The sequence below is a fragment of the Hemibagrus wyckioides genome, linkage group LG19 (assembly GCF_019097595.1).
Source record: "Hemibagrus wyckioides isolate EC202008001 linkage group LG19, SWU_Hwy_1.0, whole genome shotgun sequence".
Taxonomy (NCBI): Eukaryota; Metazoa; Chordata; class Actinopteri; order Siluriformes; family Bagridae; genus Hemibagrus; species Hemibagrus wyckioides.
Window position 1 is genome coordinate 21192501 of NC_080728.1, and position 17500 is coordinate 21210000.

General features: G+C 43.3%; 1 protein-coding gene across 4 annotated transcripts in view; it reads left to right on the forward strand.

Moving 5' to 3' along the window:
- Nucleotides 1–17500, forward strand: part of ppfia2 (PTPRF interacting protein alpha 2) — a 143603-nt gene that overhangs the window by 9601 nt on the left and 116502 nt on the right. The gene's annotated exons all lie outside the window — the stretch shown is intronic.

A 17500-nucleotide genomic window follows, 5' to 3' on the forward strand; every position in this document is an offset into this window, starting at 1 on the left:
GTGGGTGGGCCCAGAGAAAATTCGATGGGCCTAGCCTAAAATGCATCTTTTATCAAAATAAGCCAACACGACTACACCTGCTTGAATGCAAACCACCATTTAATCAGAGCATAAGCCTGTATGTCATTATAAGCAGTGTTAAGAACATAACAATAAGAACAGCATGAGCACAGCGGCCACACCACAGACGCGCCACCACACCATTATCAAATCAGCTGGACGGTACCGGACAGTATGTAAACTGTCCGATATATGGATCAACAGCCATACAAACCACATGAAATGAACAACAATGACTATACAACTACATAGTAGGAAAATGTAGATTGGCTTACTTTTACACTGGTGTGTAGCGGAGGTACATGCTGGAGAATAAAGTGCTGCTGGTGATGGAGTAAAAGGTGAATGAACACTAGCAGAGCTCCTTACTGCTCGAGATTGAAGGCTCCTGAACATCGGAATTATCTTTCTCCTCCGGCTGCACACAACGTCTTTATGACACAAACTTTAGTAAGTTGCTCTGTTTCATTTTAGTTTAACGTACCGAACTAAACTTCGGTGACCCTCTGTGAAATGTGCTCGGTGTGGAGGGATAGAGGCGGCTTGAGTGTAGAGACATTTCATTCATACTCGAAACCGGAGGGAGCTCTTGCACAGAAAGTACAAAAATTGAATGATAGAAGTAACTATAACTAGAAGTATATGACGTGCCAAAAAAACCTAATACGGACAAAGGCATGTATAAAGGCATCCTGCAATCGCTGTAGTCAAAGCAATCTTTTCTGTAGCAAGCAACTGACTGGGTGGGCTGACTGACAGGTGGGTGGGCCCTGGCCAACCCAGGCCCACCCATAGCTACGCGACTGACACACACACACACTCATAACATACACACAGGCATTCCAGATCAATAAGGGCGGGGCTTAAGTTGCGTTTGATGGTGTAATTACATTCTAATTTGAATTATGCAATCTAATAATTAGCTAGCTTAGAATCTTTAATGTTAACTTTCTCACTCTATATAGCTAGCCAAGTTTGCTAGCAAGCTAGCACACGTTATCTAAAGTTCTGTATTCTATGCTATCAACGTTCGAAGGTAAGCTAGATAAACAATTTAAATTAGCATTAATAGTATAGCGCTGCCTAAACCTAGTAGCCACATTTGCTAGCAAGCTTATATTCAGTTAACACTTTTGTGTGCCTTATGCTATTATTATAATGTGAAGCTAAAGTACATTTAGCTAGAAATTAGCTAAAGGATTGTATCATGTACCAAATGGAAAAAAAAAACACTTTTGCTAGCATGCTAGCTATTATTTTCTATAGCTAATTTATTCTAGTATCTGTAACAACTAATTAAAATGAGCAGTAATGTTTGCAAACAAGCTAGCTTCCAACAGGCTAGCTACCATCAAGTTAGCTACCATCAGGCTAGCTACAATCAGGCTAACTATGTATGTGTGTAGCTATTTTAAATCCAATAGCTAAGCTTATTAGAAAGTTTCTTATTGTTTGCTAAACAGTTTTGAAACTATGGCTACTTATGTTAGCAGTGTGTATGTGTGGTGTGTGAGAGAGAGAGTGGGAGTGTGTGTGTGAGTTTGTATGTGTGTGTGTGATGTGTGAGAGTGAGTGTGAGTGTATGTGTGTGTGTAATGTGTGGTGTGTGAGAGAGAGTGGGAGTGTGTGTGTGAGTTTGTATGTGTGTGTATGTGTGTGTGTGTGATGTGTGAGAGAGTGTGAGTTTGTGTGTGTGTGTGTGTGTGTGTGTAATGTGTGGTGTGTGAGAGAGAGTGGGAGTGTGTGTGTGAGTTTGTATGTGTGTGTGTGTGTGTGTGTGTGATGTGTGAGAGAGTGTGAGTTTGTGTGTGTGTGTGTGTGTGTAATGTGTGGTGTGTGAGAGAGAGTGGGAGTGTGTGTGTGAGTTTGTATGTGTGTGTATGTGTGTGTGTGTGATGTGTGAGAGAGTGTGAGTTTGTGTGTGTGTGTGTGTGATGTGTGGTGTGTGAGAGAGAGTGGGAGTGTGTGTGTGTGTGAGAGAGAGATTGGAGTGTATGTGTGAGTGTGTGTGATGTGTGGTGTGAGAGAGAGAGTGGGAGTGTGTGTGTGTCTGTGTACATGATGTAGAACCTCAGTGCTGTATGTGCTGGTGTATTTTATGTGCTGGTGTGTGTGTGTTTTCTCCACACACTGGTAACCCCACACTCGGCTGGTGGTAGCGTCTGGGCTGTTCCTCCTGGCTGTAATTCAGCATCACGCTCCTCTACATCCCGTCACACGTAGTTTAAATCAGCTGAGGCTTTTTATTTCCACCGCTTCAGAGACGTGATGGTTTTAGGAAATCTCTGCCGCCTCACGCCTCGCCTCGGCTCTGAGCTCGCTGAGAAAGTGTGTCAGTGTGTGTGTTCGGTTCCCTCAGCTCTCCTTCAGCCACACCGAAGGAGAAATACAGTCTGGTTATAGCGCACACACACACACACACACACACACACACACTCTCACTCTCTCTCTCTTTTAGCTTTAATTATTATTTTATTTAAATGTATTGTTTTATATCAATTAAATGTATTTAAATATAATATAATATTTGTCCGTTATTTAATATTTATGAATACACTTTTATAAACATAATATTAGAGTACAGATTGGTTAATATCAGTTGATTATTTTAATTTTTTTTTTAATTTGTTCATTTTATTTTACTTATTTCAGCTATTATACTTAATTATATATTATTATTTATTATTTAAAATATTAACAGTAGTATTTTTTTTATTTGTAATAATAATAATAATAACAATATTAAAGTACACATTGGCTAATAGCAATTAATGTCTTAAATTCTTTTAATTATTTTTTAAATTATTTTTTATTTTATTTAAAAATTTCATACTTATTTGAGCTATTATGTTTTATTTTATATATTATGTATAATTATTAATTAAAATATTAACATTAGTAATATTTGTAATGACATAATTAATTATAATAAGTAACTACTGTTATAATTTCTTTTACATAATTTATATATTATAAATATTCTTTTGATTATTTTTCAGTATTCACAATTTTGCTTTAGTTTATTAATTAATAATCAGTGTGGTTACTAATAAATGTGTGACTCAAAACCTGGCAGATTATTTACTTAAATATAAAAATATAAATAATGTTAAATATTTATAGTATAGAACTTTAGTAACACATGACATCAGGAGCAGGAACTGTTTACATCAAATCCAGGCCATGTGGTTTTGTTATCCATCAGATTAGACCTCCATTAGACTTCCATGTCATCTCCATTAGACCTCCATCACATCTCCATTAGACCTCCATCACATCTCCATTAGACCTCCATCACATCTCCATTAGACTTCCATGTCATCTCCATTAGACTTCCATGTCATCTCCATTAGACCTCCATCACATCTCCATTAGACCTCCATCACATCTCCATTAGACCTCCATCACATCTCCATTAGACCTCCATCACATCTCCATTAGACTTCCATGTCATCTCCATTAGACTTCCATGTCATCTCCATTAGACCTCCATCACATCTCCATTAGACCTCCATCACATCTCCATTAGACCTCCATCACATCTCCATTAGACTTCCATGTCATCTCCATTAGACTTCCATGTCATCTCCATTAGACCTCCATCACATCTCCATTAGACATCCATTACATCTCCATTAGATCTCCATCACATCTCCATTAGACCTTCATCACATCTCCTTTAGACCTTCATCACATCTTCATTATACCTCCATCACATCTCTATTAGACCTCCATCACATCTCCATTGGACATCCATTACATCTCCATTAGATCTCCATCACATCTCCATTAGACCTTCATCACATCTCCTTTAGACCTTCATCACATCTTAATTAGACCTCCATCACATCTCAATTAGACCTCCATTACATCCCCATTAGACCTCCATCACATGTCCATTAGACCTTCATTGTATCTCCATTAGACCTCCATCAGATCCCCATTAGACCTCCATCAGATGTTCATTAGACCTCCATCAGATCCCCATTAGACCTCCATCAGATATCCATCAGACCTCCATCAGATCCCCATTCGACCTCCATCATATCTCCACTAGACCTTCAACAGATTTCTATTAGACCTGTATCAGACCTCCATCAGACCTCCATTAGACCTTCATCAGATCTCCATTAGATCTCCATCAGACCTCCAATAGACTTTCATCAGATCTTCATTAGATCTCCATCAGGTCTCCATTAGACCTCCATCAGATTTCATAAATCAATCAATCAATCAATCAATAAATAAATAAAATTTCTCACCTGTGAAGGATAAATGAGAAAAAATAAACTATATATAATTATTACTTATTATAATTATTATAATAAAACTATTATTTAAAAATAAAATAATCGTAACCAAATTCATAATACTTCATTTAAATAGGTATCAAAAAATAGTATATATACAAATACTATACTTATATAACATACACCAAATATTCAGTAATAATAATAATAATAATAAAAATAAAATACAAACCAGAAACCGGAAACAGTTTATTAGGTACACCACTCCTGTTAAACTGGTGAGTATAGAGCTAGAAGATGATAAAAAGGAGGAAGAGCAGGGGAAAAAGCAACAGAGAGAGAGAGAGAGCGCCTTTAACACCGTTTGACACTCACTTGTATTTTATCTCATTGCAGTGAATGTGGATCAGCGAACGAGGCCACTTTCTTTTCAGATTTCTCTCTCTCTCTCTCTCCCCACACTCCTTCTCCTCTTCCAGCAGCTCCACCCTGCAGCCATCATTTAGCCTATTTCTCATCTCTGTGATCATCTGAGTGCAGATTTAATGTTAAACACACAGACACCATGACACACTTTGAAAATGCAGGAGATTTCACTCTAATAGAGTGACGTCAGTCTTGGAGTTAAGGGTGTGAGAGAGTGTGTGTGTGTGTGTGTGTGTGAGAGAGAGAGAGACAGAGACAGAGAGACAGAGACAGAGAGACAGAGACAGAAAGAGAATGATGTTCTCTTAAGAAATCTACCTGATCTTTGGCTAATGGCCAGTAAATCTTTAATAAAGACATTAGCTTGGGCAGTGCGAGCATCACCATGGTCACAGGGGACAGCAGCTGTTACTAATCAGGGACTGGTCATCCAACATGACTGAAACATCTAACAGTATCACAAAACACAAACACCACACTGACAGCCTTCATTAAACATCACCACAAGACACTCCAAAATTCACCATCACAGCCCAACATTCACCATCACACACACACCAACATTCACCATCACACACACCCCAACATTCACCATCACAGCCCAACATTCACCATCACACACACACCAACATTCACCATCACACACACCCCAACATTCACCATCACACACACCCCAACATTCACCATCACAGCCCAACATTCACCATCACACACACACCAACATTCACCATCACACACACCCCAACATTCACCATCACAGCCCAACATTCACCATCACACACACCCCAACATTCACCATCACACACCCCAACATTCACCATCACACACACCCCAACATTCACCATCACACACACCCCAACATTCACCATCACAGCCCAACATTCACCATCACAGCCCAACATTCACCATCACACACACCAACATTCACCATCACACACACCCCAACATTCACCATCACACACACCAACATTCACCATCACACACACCCCAACATTCACCATCACACACACACCCCAACATTCACCATCACACACACACCAACATTCACCATCACACACACACCCCAACATTCACCATCACACACACCAACATTCACCATCACACACACCCCAACATTCACCATCACAGCCCAACATTCACCATCACACACACCCCAACATTCACCATCACACACACACCAACATTCACCATCACACACACACCCCAACATTCACCATCACACACACCAACATTCACCATCACACACACCCCAACATTCACCATCACAGCCCAACATTCACCATCACACACACACCCCAACATTCACCATCACAGCCCAACATTCACCATCACAGCCCAACATTCACCATCACACACACCCCAACATTCACCATCACACACCCCAACATTCACCATCACACACACCCCAACATTCACCATCACACACACCCCAACATTCACCATCACAGCCCAACATTCACCATCACAGCCCAACATTCACCATCACACACACCAACATTCACCATCACACACACCCCAACATTCACCATCACACACCCCAACATTCACCATCACACACACCCCAACATTCACCATCACACACACACCAACATTCACCATCACACACACACCAACATTCACCATCACACACACACCCCAACATTCACCATCACACACACCAACATTCACCATCACACACCATCAGGCAGTGGTTGCTCAAGTGGTTAAGGCTCTGGGTTGTTGACCAGAAGATCAGGGGTTTAAGCCCCAGCACTGCCAAGTTGCCACTGTTGGGCCCTTGAGCAAAGCCTTTAATCCTCTCTGCTCCAGGGTTGCTACACTACATTGCCAAAAGTATTCGCTCACCCATCCAAATAATCAGAATCAGGTGTTCCAATCACTTCCATGGCCACAGGTGTATAAAATCAAGCACCTAGGCATGCAGACTGTTTTTACAAACATTTGTGAAAGAATGGGTCGCTCTCAGGAGCTCAGTGAATTCCAGCGTGGAACTGTGATAGGATGTCACCTGTGCAACAAATCCAGTCGTGAAATTTCCTCGCTCTTAAATATTCCACAGTCAACTGTCAGCTGTATTATAAGAACGTGGAAGTGTTTGGGAACGACAGCAACTCAGCCACCAAGTGGTAGGCCACGTAAACTGACGGAGCGGGGTCAGCGGATGCTGAGGCGCATAGTGCGAAGAGGTCGCCAACTTTCTGCAGAGTCCATCGCTACAGACCTCCAAACTTCATGTGGCCTTCAGATGAGCTCAAGAACAGTGTGTAGAGAGCTTCATGGAATGGGTTTCCATGGCCGAGCAGCTGCATCCAAGCCATACATCACCAAGTGCAATGCAAAGCGTCGGATGCAGTGGTGTAAAGCACGCCGCCACTGGACTCTAGAGTAGTGGAGACACGTTCTCTGGAGTGACGAATCGCGCTTCTCCATCTGGCAATCTGATGGACGAGTCTGGGTTTGGCGGTTGCCAGGAGAACGGTACTTATCTGACTGCATTGTGCCAAGTGTAAAGTTTGGTGGAGGGGGGATTATGGTGTGGGGTTGTTTTTCAGGAGCTGGGCTTGGCCCCTTAGTTCCAGTAAAAGGAACTCTGAATGCTTCAGCATACCAAGACATTTTGGACAATTCCATGCTCCCAACTTTGTGGGAACAGTTTGGAGCTGGCCCCTTCCTCTTCCAACATGACTGTGCACCAGTGCACAAAGCAAGGTCTATAAAGACATGGATGACAGAGTCTGGTGTGGAGGAACTTGACTGGCCTGCACAGAGTCCTGACCTCAACCCGATAGAACACCTTTGGGATGAATTAGAGCGGAGACTGAGAGCCAGGCCTTCTCGTCCAACATCAGTGTGTGACCTCACAAATGCGCTTCTGGAAGAATGGTCAAAAATTCCCATAAACACACTCCTAAACCTTGTGGACAGCCTTCCCAGAAGAGTTGAAGCTGTTATAGCTGCAAAGGGTGGACCGACGTCATATTGAACCCTATGGATTAGGAATGGGATGTCACTTAAGTTCATATGCGAGTCAAGGCAGGTGAGCGAATACTTTTGGCAATATAGTGTATATCATGGCTGACTCTGCACTCTGACCCCACCCTCCATGGCTGGGATATGCGAAGAAAGAATTTCACTGTGCTGTAATGTATTTGTGACAAACAAAAGCTAGTTCTGTTTTTTTCTTTCATTCATCATCACCCTCACCAACATTCACTATTGGACTCAGAATGCTGATGTCTATAGTGTTTGTTGAACTAGATGCTTCATAGAGAATGTTTCAGTTTAATGGCATCTAATAGAGGGTATGATGTTGATTGTTGGTGTTTGAGGGTGGCTGCTGGTGTTTGATGGTGAATGTCAGTGTCTGTGGGTGGATGCTGGTGTTTGATGGTGAATTTTGGGGTCTGAGGGTGGATGCTGGTGTTTGGTGGTGAATGTCAGTGTCTGTGGGTGGATGCTGGTGTTTGATGGTGAATTTTGGGGTCTGAGGGTGGATGCTGGTGTTTGATGGTGAATGTCAGTGTCTGTGGGTGGATGCTGGTGTTTGGTGGTGAATGTCAGTGTCTGTGGGTGGATGCTGGTGTTTGGTGGTGAATGTTGATGTCTGAGGGTGGATGCTGGTGTTTGATGGTGAATATCGGTGTCCGAGGGTGGATGCTGATGTTTGGTGGTGAATGTCTGTGTCTGAGGGTGGATGCTGGTGTTTGGTGGTGAATGTTGATGTCTGTGGGTGGATGCTGGTGTTTGATCGTGAATTTTGGGGTCTGAGGGTGGATGCTGGTGTTTGATGGTGAATGTCAGTGTCTGTGGGTGGATGCTGGTGTTTGGTGGTGAATGTTGATGTCTGAGGGTGGATGCTGGTGTTTGATGGTGAATATCGGTGTCCGAGGGTGGATGCTGATGTTTGGTGGTGAATGTCTGTGTCTGAGGGTGGATGCTGGTGTTTGGTGGTGAATGTTGATGTCTGAGGGTGGATGCTGATGTTTGGTGGTGAATGTCGGTGTCTGAGGGTGGATGCTGGTGTTTGATGGTGAATATCGGTGTCTGAGGGTGGATGCTGGTGTTTGGTGGTGAATGTTGGTGTCTGAGGGTGGATGCTGGTGTTTGGTGGTGAATGTTGATGTCTGGGGGTGGATGTTGGTGTTTGGTGGTGAATGTTGGTGTCTGAGGGTGGATGCTGGTGTTTGGTGGTGAATGTTGATGTCTGAGGGTGGATGCTGGTGTTTGGTGGTGAATGTTGATGTCTGAGGGTGGATGCTGGTGTTTGGTGGTGAATGTTGATGTCTGAGGGTGGATGCTGGTGTTTGGTGGTGAATGTTGGTGTCTGAGGGTGGATGCTGGTGTTTGGTGGTGAATGTTGGTGTCTGAGGGTGGATGCTGGTGTTTGGTGGTGAATGTTGATGTCTGGGGGTGGATGTTGGTGTTTGGTGGTGAATGTTGGTGTCTGAGGGTGGATGCTGGTGTTTGGTGGTGAATGTTGATGTCTGAGGGTGGATGCTGGTGTTTGGTGGTGAATGTTGATGTCTGAGGGTGGATGCTGGTGTTTGGTGGTGAATGTTGGTGTCTGAGGGTGGATGCTGATGTTTGGTGGTGAATGTTGGGGTCTGAGGGTGGATGCTGGTGTTTGGTGGTGAATGTTGGTGTCTGAGGGTGGATGCTGGTGTTTGGTGGTGAATGTTGATGTCTGAGGGTGGATGCTGGTGTTTGGTGGTGAATGTTGGTGTCTGAGGGTGGATGCTGGTGTTTGGTGGTGAATGTTGATGTCTGAGGGTGGATGCTGGTGTTTGGTCGTGAATGTCGGGGTCTGAGGGTGGATGCTGGTGTTTGGTCGTGAATGTCGGGGTCTGAGGGTGGATGCTGGTGTTTGGTCGTGAATGTCGGGGTCTGAGGGTGGATGCTGGTGTTTGGTGGTGAATGTTGGGGTCTGAGGGTGGATGCTGGTGTTTGGTGGTGAATGTTGATGTCTGAGGGTGGATGCTGGTGTTTGGTGGTGAATGTTGATGTCTGAGGATGGATGCTGGTGTTTGGTGGTGAATGTTGGTGTCTGAGGGTGGATGCTGGTGTTTGGTGGTGAATGTTGATGTCTGAGGGTGGATGCTGGTGTTTGGTGGTGAATGTTGGTGTCTGAGGGTGGATGCTGGTGTTTGGTGGTGAATGTTGATGTCTGAGGGTGGATGCTGGTGTTTGGTGGTGAATGTTGGTGTCTGAGGGTGGATGCTGGTGTTTGGTGGTGAATGTTGATGTCTGAGGGTGGATGCTGGTGTTTGGTGGTGAATGTTGGTGTCTGAGGGTGGATGCTGGTGTTTGGTGGTGAATGTTGATGTCTGAGGGTGGATGCTGGTGTTTGGTCATGAATGTCGGGGTCTGAGGGTGGATGCTGGTGTTTGATGGTGAATTTTGGGGTCTGAGGGTGGATGCTGGTGTTTGATGGTGAATTTTGGGGTCTGAGGGTGGATGCTGGTGTTTGATGGTGAATTTTGGGGTCTGAGGGTGGATGCTGATGTTTGATGGTGAATTTTGGGGTCTGAGGGTGGATGCTGGTGTTTGATGGTGAATTTTGGGGTCTGAGGGTGGATGCTGGTGTTTGATGGTGAATTTTGGGGTCTGAGGGTGGATGCTGGAGTGTGATGGTGAATTTTGGGGTCTGAGGGTGGATTGATGGTGTGTGATGGTGAATTTTGGGGTCTGAGGGTGGATGCTGGTGTTTGATGGTGAATTTTGGGGGCTGAGGGTGGATGCTGGTGTTTGATGGTGTATTGTGGGGTCTGAGGTTGGATTGATGGTGTTTGATGGTGAATTTTGGGGTCTGAGGGTGGATGCTGGTGTTTGATGGTGAATTTTGGGGTCTGAGGGTGGATGCTGGTGTTTGATGGTGAATTTTGGGGTCTGAGGGTGGATGCTGGTGTTTGATGGTGAATTTTGGGGTCTGAGGGTGGATGCTGGTGTTTGATGGTGAATGCTGGTGTTTGAAAGTGTTTTTTCTGAACTCCACCACAGCTGAAGGTGTGTAAGGTTTTTATCGCAGGCTGATGAATGGTTGAGTGTCTGAGTGTATGAGATCATTGTCTCTCAGCTCCAGTGGTGATGAATGTAATAGGATTGTGTCATGTGTACGTGGTGTGTGTGCGCGTGTGTGTGTGTGTGTGTGTGTGCGTGTGTGTGTGTGTGTGTGTTCCAGTCAGCTGCCTCCTTCCTCCTCAGCATCACATGATGATTCTGCGTGATTGAATGTTATTATCCGTGTCCTACTTCACTCAGCCTCCTCCAGGCAGATTAACCCTTTATACCAAGATAGATAGATAGATAGAGAGAGAGAGAGAGAGAGAGAGAGAGAGAGAGAGAGAATGCATAACAGGAAACAAACATTATAATTCCGATTGGAGCCAGTGAGAGTGTTCTCAGACAATCATGTGATCTTGAAGTGCTGATGTTAGAGTGCTCCTGACTTTATGAACACATCCTCAGGTTCCTCATGAGTGCTTCAGTTATCAGTTTATCTTCCTGAGCTATTTCAGAATGAACATTTTGAAGAAATATCACGAGCACTGCTGTGTTGCTTTTCAAAATGTAGCTGCATTAACCTTCCACAGCTCAGAGTGACCTACCTCGAGAGCAGTTCAGCATTACTATAATCATACGAAGGTCTGGAGTAGACATTTCTCACCAGACCCACTAACTGAACCCAAAACCAAGCAGGGTCAGAGAGCATGGAGAAAAATTTTGAGACTTTTGGTGTTTGGTGACTTATGATGGAGGATGTTTGTGTTTTATACAGAATGTTGGTGTTTGGTGACTTATGATGGAGGATGTTGGTGTTTTATACAGAATGTTGGTGTTTGGTGACTTATGATGGAGGATGTTGGTGTTTTATACAGAATGTTGGTGTTTGGTGACTTATGATGGAGGATGTTGGTGTTTTATACAGAATGTTGGTGTTTGGTGACTTATGATGGAGGATGTTGGTGTTTTATACAGAATGTTGGTGTTTGGTGACTTATGATGGAGGATGTTGGTGTTTTATACAGAATGTTGGTGTTTGGTGACTTATGATGGAGGATGTTGGTGTTTTATACAGAATGTTGGTGTTTGGTGACTTATGATGGAGGATGTTGGTGTTTTATACAGAATGTTGGTGTTTGGTGGCATTTGGTGGAATGTATTGGTGTTTGAGGATATTGGTGTTTAATGGAGGATGTTGAGGTTTGATGGATGGGAGCTGCACTACCGAGCTGCTACTCCTGGGCCCCTGAGCAAGGCCCATACCCATCAACTGTTCAGGTGTGTAAATGAAATGCGTATAGAATAAGTGGCTCTATATAAGGACATCTGCCAAATGCTCTTAATGTATGTTGGTGTTTAATGGAGAGTGTTGGTGTTTGGTGATGAGTGTTGGTGTTTGATGGTGAATGTTAATGTTTAATTGTGTTTGATGGAGAATTGCGAGTCTGGGTGTTTAATGGTTGGTGTTTGATGGTGAATGTTGTTTTTTGATGGAGAATGGTGGTGTTTGGTGGAGAGTGTTGGTGTTTAAAGGAGAATGTTGGTGTTTGGTGGTGTTTAATGCTGTTTGATGGTGAATGTTGATGTTTGATGGCGGATGTTGGTGTTTGGTGGTGTGTCATGGAGAGTGGAAGTATTTGGTAATGAGTGTTGGTGTTTGATGAAAAATGTTGGGGTTTGGTGGTGTTTAATGGAGAGTGGTGGTGTTTGGTAATGAGTGTTGGTGTTTGATGAAAAATGTTGGGGTTTGGTGGTGTTTAATGGAGAGTGGTGGTGTTTGGTAATGAGTGTTGGTGTTTGATGAAAAATGTTGGGGTTTGGTGGTGTTTAATGGAGAGTGGTGGTGTTTGGTGGTGTTTAATGGAGAGTGGTGGTATTTGGTGATGAGTGTTGGTGTTTGATGAAGAATGTTAATGTTTAATTGTGTTTGATGGAGAATTGCGAGTCCAGTGAGAGATCTGTGTTCTGTCAGACAAACCACTTTAACAAATGCACCTGGTTTATGGTTTGGCACACATCTGTCTAAAAACCCCTTTGATTAGCTGCTTTACTATAACAACATGCTATTATTGGTCTCCTCACCAGCTCAGTGGTCCAGGATGTGTGTTCAGATGGAGAGCTGCTATTCTGCTCACACAGCTGCTCTCTAATGACCACATTTTAATGTCTCAATGCCTCTCTTCCGGGTTATAAATACACCGATGACGTCCGAGTGACGGAGCTCAAGGGTCTCGGAGAAACTCACTGGTTCTTGGAAAGGATGTGCTCTGGGTTTCAATTATATCAAGACTACATTGTTAAAAAACAAAAACAACAACAACAACAACAAGAGGGTGGAAGTGTTTTTTGGAGGAAAGTGGTAGTGTGTGTGTGTGTGTGTGTGTGTGAACAGTATCTGCATATACGTATATACATTGTGAATCACTTCATTATATCATACAGTTTATACTTTATCATTTATTAAAGAATGACATCATTGTTTTCTCAGTACCTTGTTGTGTTTAATCCTCATGCAGCAGGTTAGTTCCTGTTCTCACTTACGTTATAGCAGCTATAAACAGTTATTCCCTCATCCACCTCTCTTCATTTTCTCTCTTGAAGGAAAAACATAACGTAAAATCTTATGTCCAAGGTGCTGACACTGGAGACTCCTTCCATACTTGCTACATAAACATCTCCTAAACATATCAGTGATTGTTAAAATCCCTTTATGCTGAGCGTCACTTTCCTGTGAACTGTGAAGCTGTTGCTGTAGACCCTTTTTCTGTTAGCAAACACTGTGAGGTTTTTTGTGGGTGGAGCTTAGGTGGAGGCAGAAAGATTTCCCTGACTGCTTTACAAGCGCTAGTTATCAAGTTTTGTTAGTTTGTTTTTAAACAATGACTTTAAACAATTAATTTATCTCACTATTTTAGTCACTCACCATCACTGTTATTTGAAAACATTTACTTTAATGGATGGAACCAGATCGGCCGACCCGTACACGCTCACTCAATGGATGGACGACGTGACAGGATGACCTCTGGTTGAGTGACCTGACATCTACACCTATCTGATAGAAAAACCCAGCGCTTCTGGCAGCAGTAGAAAGGGAGATGACACAAACAGTTTCCTTTGTTTAGTCTCCGGTCGTTAGCTACCAGTTAGCTTACACGCTAAAAAGTTAACGTTATGTGGGAAATCATTGAACTTGTTCCCCAGTTTCTGATGAGGTGGACATGCGTAAGAAATATTTAGACACGTAAACACACCATAAACCACACCAATGACAAACAATCGTCACATCAAACCTTATCTGGTATGACGTGTACGCTACAAACACAAGCCTTTTTAATGACCGTTTCTGTCCAGTGTGCTCGTTTTATTGCATTTTATCACAGATTTTATCGCAGCAGGTATGCGATAAAACTTCATATTGGAGCTCCGTCGATTCTGTCACACAACACAAGATGACATTTGTGTTCCTTGTGTAGCTGGACTCTGTACTGGTTTTTCCAGTTTTTCTTTCAGCTAGTGCTGTGATGTAGCCACAAAAAGGGTCTATAGAAACGGTAACGTATTAGAACGCAGCTTCGTGGCTGTCTTCTGACCAATCACAGTCCAGAATTCATGGCAGGAAATGAAACATTGACGTTAAAGTGGACTGTGCTTCAGGAGATTCGACCGGTCGGTTTTACTGCTCGTGTGTTTCGGTATGAGCTGCTGGATGATGGTCAGTTTAATTTGTTGGTTATTGTTTGGATATCAGTAATAAGCCGCACTCTGATCAGATTTTATTTCGTGTTAAATGACCACATGGACGAATCTACAGATTAGCCGATGGTGATGTGTGTGAGTGTAACTCAGTCAGAGGGAATCAGTTGTTCTCCTGCCAGTCGAAGCTGCGTTTGGCCCATCATTATCCTCCTCATCCCACACACTCTGTATTTAGATCAGCAGCAGCTGGAGACGTGTGTGTGTGTGTGTGTAGATATGTCATTATTATAACAGGTGTTTCCCAACAAATATATATGTCAGTAGCAGGAACCGAATTTCCAGACGTTTCATTGCTGTGTTGTCTGTTGTTTTTGAGATTTTTATCCCGTCTGCATTTTAATCACAGCTGCATTAGCATTAGCATCCAAATTCACACTGATGCTATGCTAATATCTTCACTGCTAATCATTAGCTTCAGGCCTCAGCGAGCATCTTGATTGTGCCTCATTAACAGAAGTAAAGAGGAGCATGAAGAGTCAAGGAAGTGTGTGTGTGTGTGTGTGCTGCCTGTTGATTATGTATACCGATTTAGTAACTAATAAATCTTAAGACACTGAGCTATGCGCTAATCACAGCCTCTGATTCCTGAGATTAATCACTAGTTTTTTACCCTCTGTCTCACACACACACACACACACACACACTCACACACACACACGTTTGTTTTATTAATTCATTAACACTCGAGCAATGATTTCACACACTTATTATCTCAAATGTTTCACTATCACTTTTTATCTCACACTTATCTCAAACTTTTCTTATTATCTCTTATTATCTCAATCTTATTTCATTATCTCCCACTTATCTCCCACTTATCTCATTATCTCCCACTTATCTCCCACTTATCTCATTATCTCACACATTATCTCACACTTATCTCATTATCTCACACATATTATCTCATTATCTCCCACTTCTCACACTTATCTCATTATCTCACACATTATCTCATTATCTTACACATATCTCAAACCTATCTCATTATCTCTCATTATCTCAAACTTATTTGAGATCTTATCTCACACTTATCTCAAACGTTTCTCTACCTCTTTTTATCTCAACCGTATCTCGTTATCTCACACTTATTATCTCTCACATATCTCATTATCTCAAACTTATCTCACACTTCTCATTTATCCCATTATCTTATACTTATGATCTCAAACTTATTGTCTCACACTTATCTCATTATCTCACACATTTTCTTCCCTTTCTAAACCCCTGTTCACTCCTGGCATTAACATGTGTCCTGGCCACTGCAGACAATCCTCCAGACCACCAGAGCACACTCTTACCCAGAGTTCCCAGCTGTTTGAACTTCTTCTTCTGTCGTTTGCTGCATTTCCTTCTTCGACTGTCTCGTCTCATTTAAGTCTTTCTGTGTTTGCTGTTCTCCCTCTACAATTCTCCCTCTGTTCTGTTTAGAGATCTGTTTCTTTTCTTTGTTTCTGTTGAAGAGGTTCTGCATTTTGCATCCGTCTCCTCGGACTGCTGTTATAACAGTGTGATCTGATTGGACGTGTACGGTCAAGGAGGTTCAACTTCCGGCGCCGCAGCGAGTGGCAGCCTTTTCCAGCAGCTCCGTGCGTGCCTTACTTTTTTCTTCCGTGTTTTTTCTTTTCTTTTCTTTTGTGTGCTTTTGTGTGTGCATCTGATTATCTATCCTATGGATATGGATTTCTACAAGCCAAAACTCGTTTAATCGAGACACAAACTTCTTGCTCTGAACAAGTCCCCGATGCCGTGGTTCCCTATTTACCTGACGAGGTGAGGAGGCGGTATCACGGCTGCAGAGCCGGAGCTAAGCTAAAGGCTAAGCGGCTAGAGAAGAAGTGGTGATATCAACCTTCTGTACCTTCTGTTATCATGGGAAACGTGAACTCGTTACCGAACAAGATCAACGAGCTGGCTGCGCTGGTGAAAAATGATAAAATCTACAGAGAGTGCAGTTTATTGTGCTTCTGTGAAACTTGACTAACGTATAGCATTCCAGATGCTAACATGGAGCTACCCAGCTTCAGCATGGTCAGGGTGGACAGAGACACTAAAGCCTGCGGGAAGCGGAAAGGGGGAGGACTCGCCATTTGTGAACACGAGGTGGTGTAATCCTGGGCATGTGAGCAAAAAAATCTCCAACTGCTGCAGGGACATCGAACTTCTGGCTATAAGTTTGCGTCCCTATTACTTGCCCAGAGAGTTTGGACACGCCATTGTTCTCATTGTTTACATCCCCCCACGCGCCCACGCGGAAGTAGTATGATGTCACCCACTCTGCTGTTGCTAGGATACAAACGCAACACCCCAAGGCGATGGTGTTAATCTCTGGGGACTTTAATCATGTTACTCTTGATACAACACTACATGCTTTCTCCCAGTATGTGGATTTAACACCAGGGGAAATAAGACCATCGATTTACTCTTTGCTAACATAAAGGACGCATACAGAGCCACCCCACTGCCTGCACTGGGGAAAGCAGACCACAACCTTATTCTGCTTCAGCCTCACTATAAACCAAGAGTGAGGAGACTACCAACAACCACACGCTCTTTCAGGAAGTGGTCTCCTGAGGCTGAGCAGATCCTGAGAAAGTGCTTCGGGGACACAGACTGGGATGTACTGCAGGGCTCGCACAGGGGGAACATTGAGGATGTTGTTGACTGCACTACTGACTACATCAACTTCTGTATGGACGTTGTTGTTCCAGTAAGAACTGTACGCTGCTATGCAAACAACAAGCCCGGGATCACAAGTGACATCAAGGGACTTCTGAACCAGAAGAAGAGGGCCTTTAAGGATGGTGATCAGCAGCAGCTTAAGTGTGTGCAGAAGGAACTAAAAGTCCAGCTCAGGGAGGCGAAGGAGCAGTACAGGAGGAAGCTGGAGCAGATGTTGCAAAACAACAGCATGAAGGAAGTGTGGAGCGGGATGAAGTTTATAACAGGATGCAGCTCGAAGCAGGGTAACACCATTGAAGGAGGTGTGGGAATAGCGCACCAGCTGAACA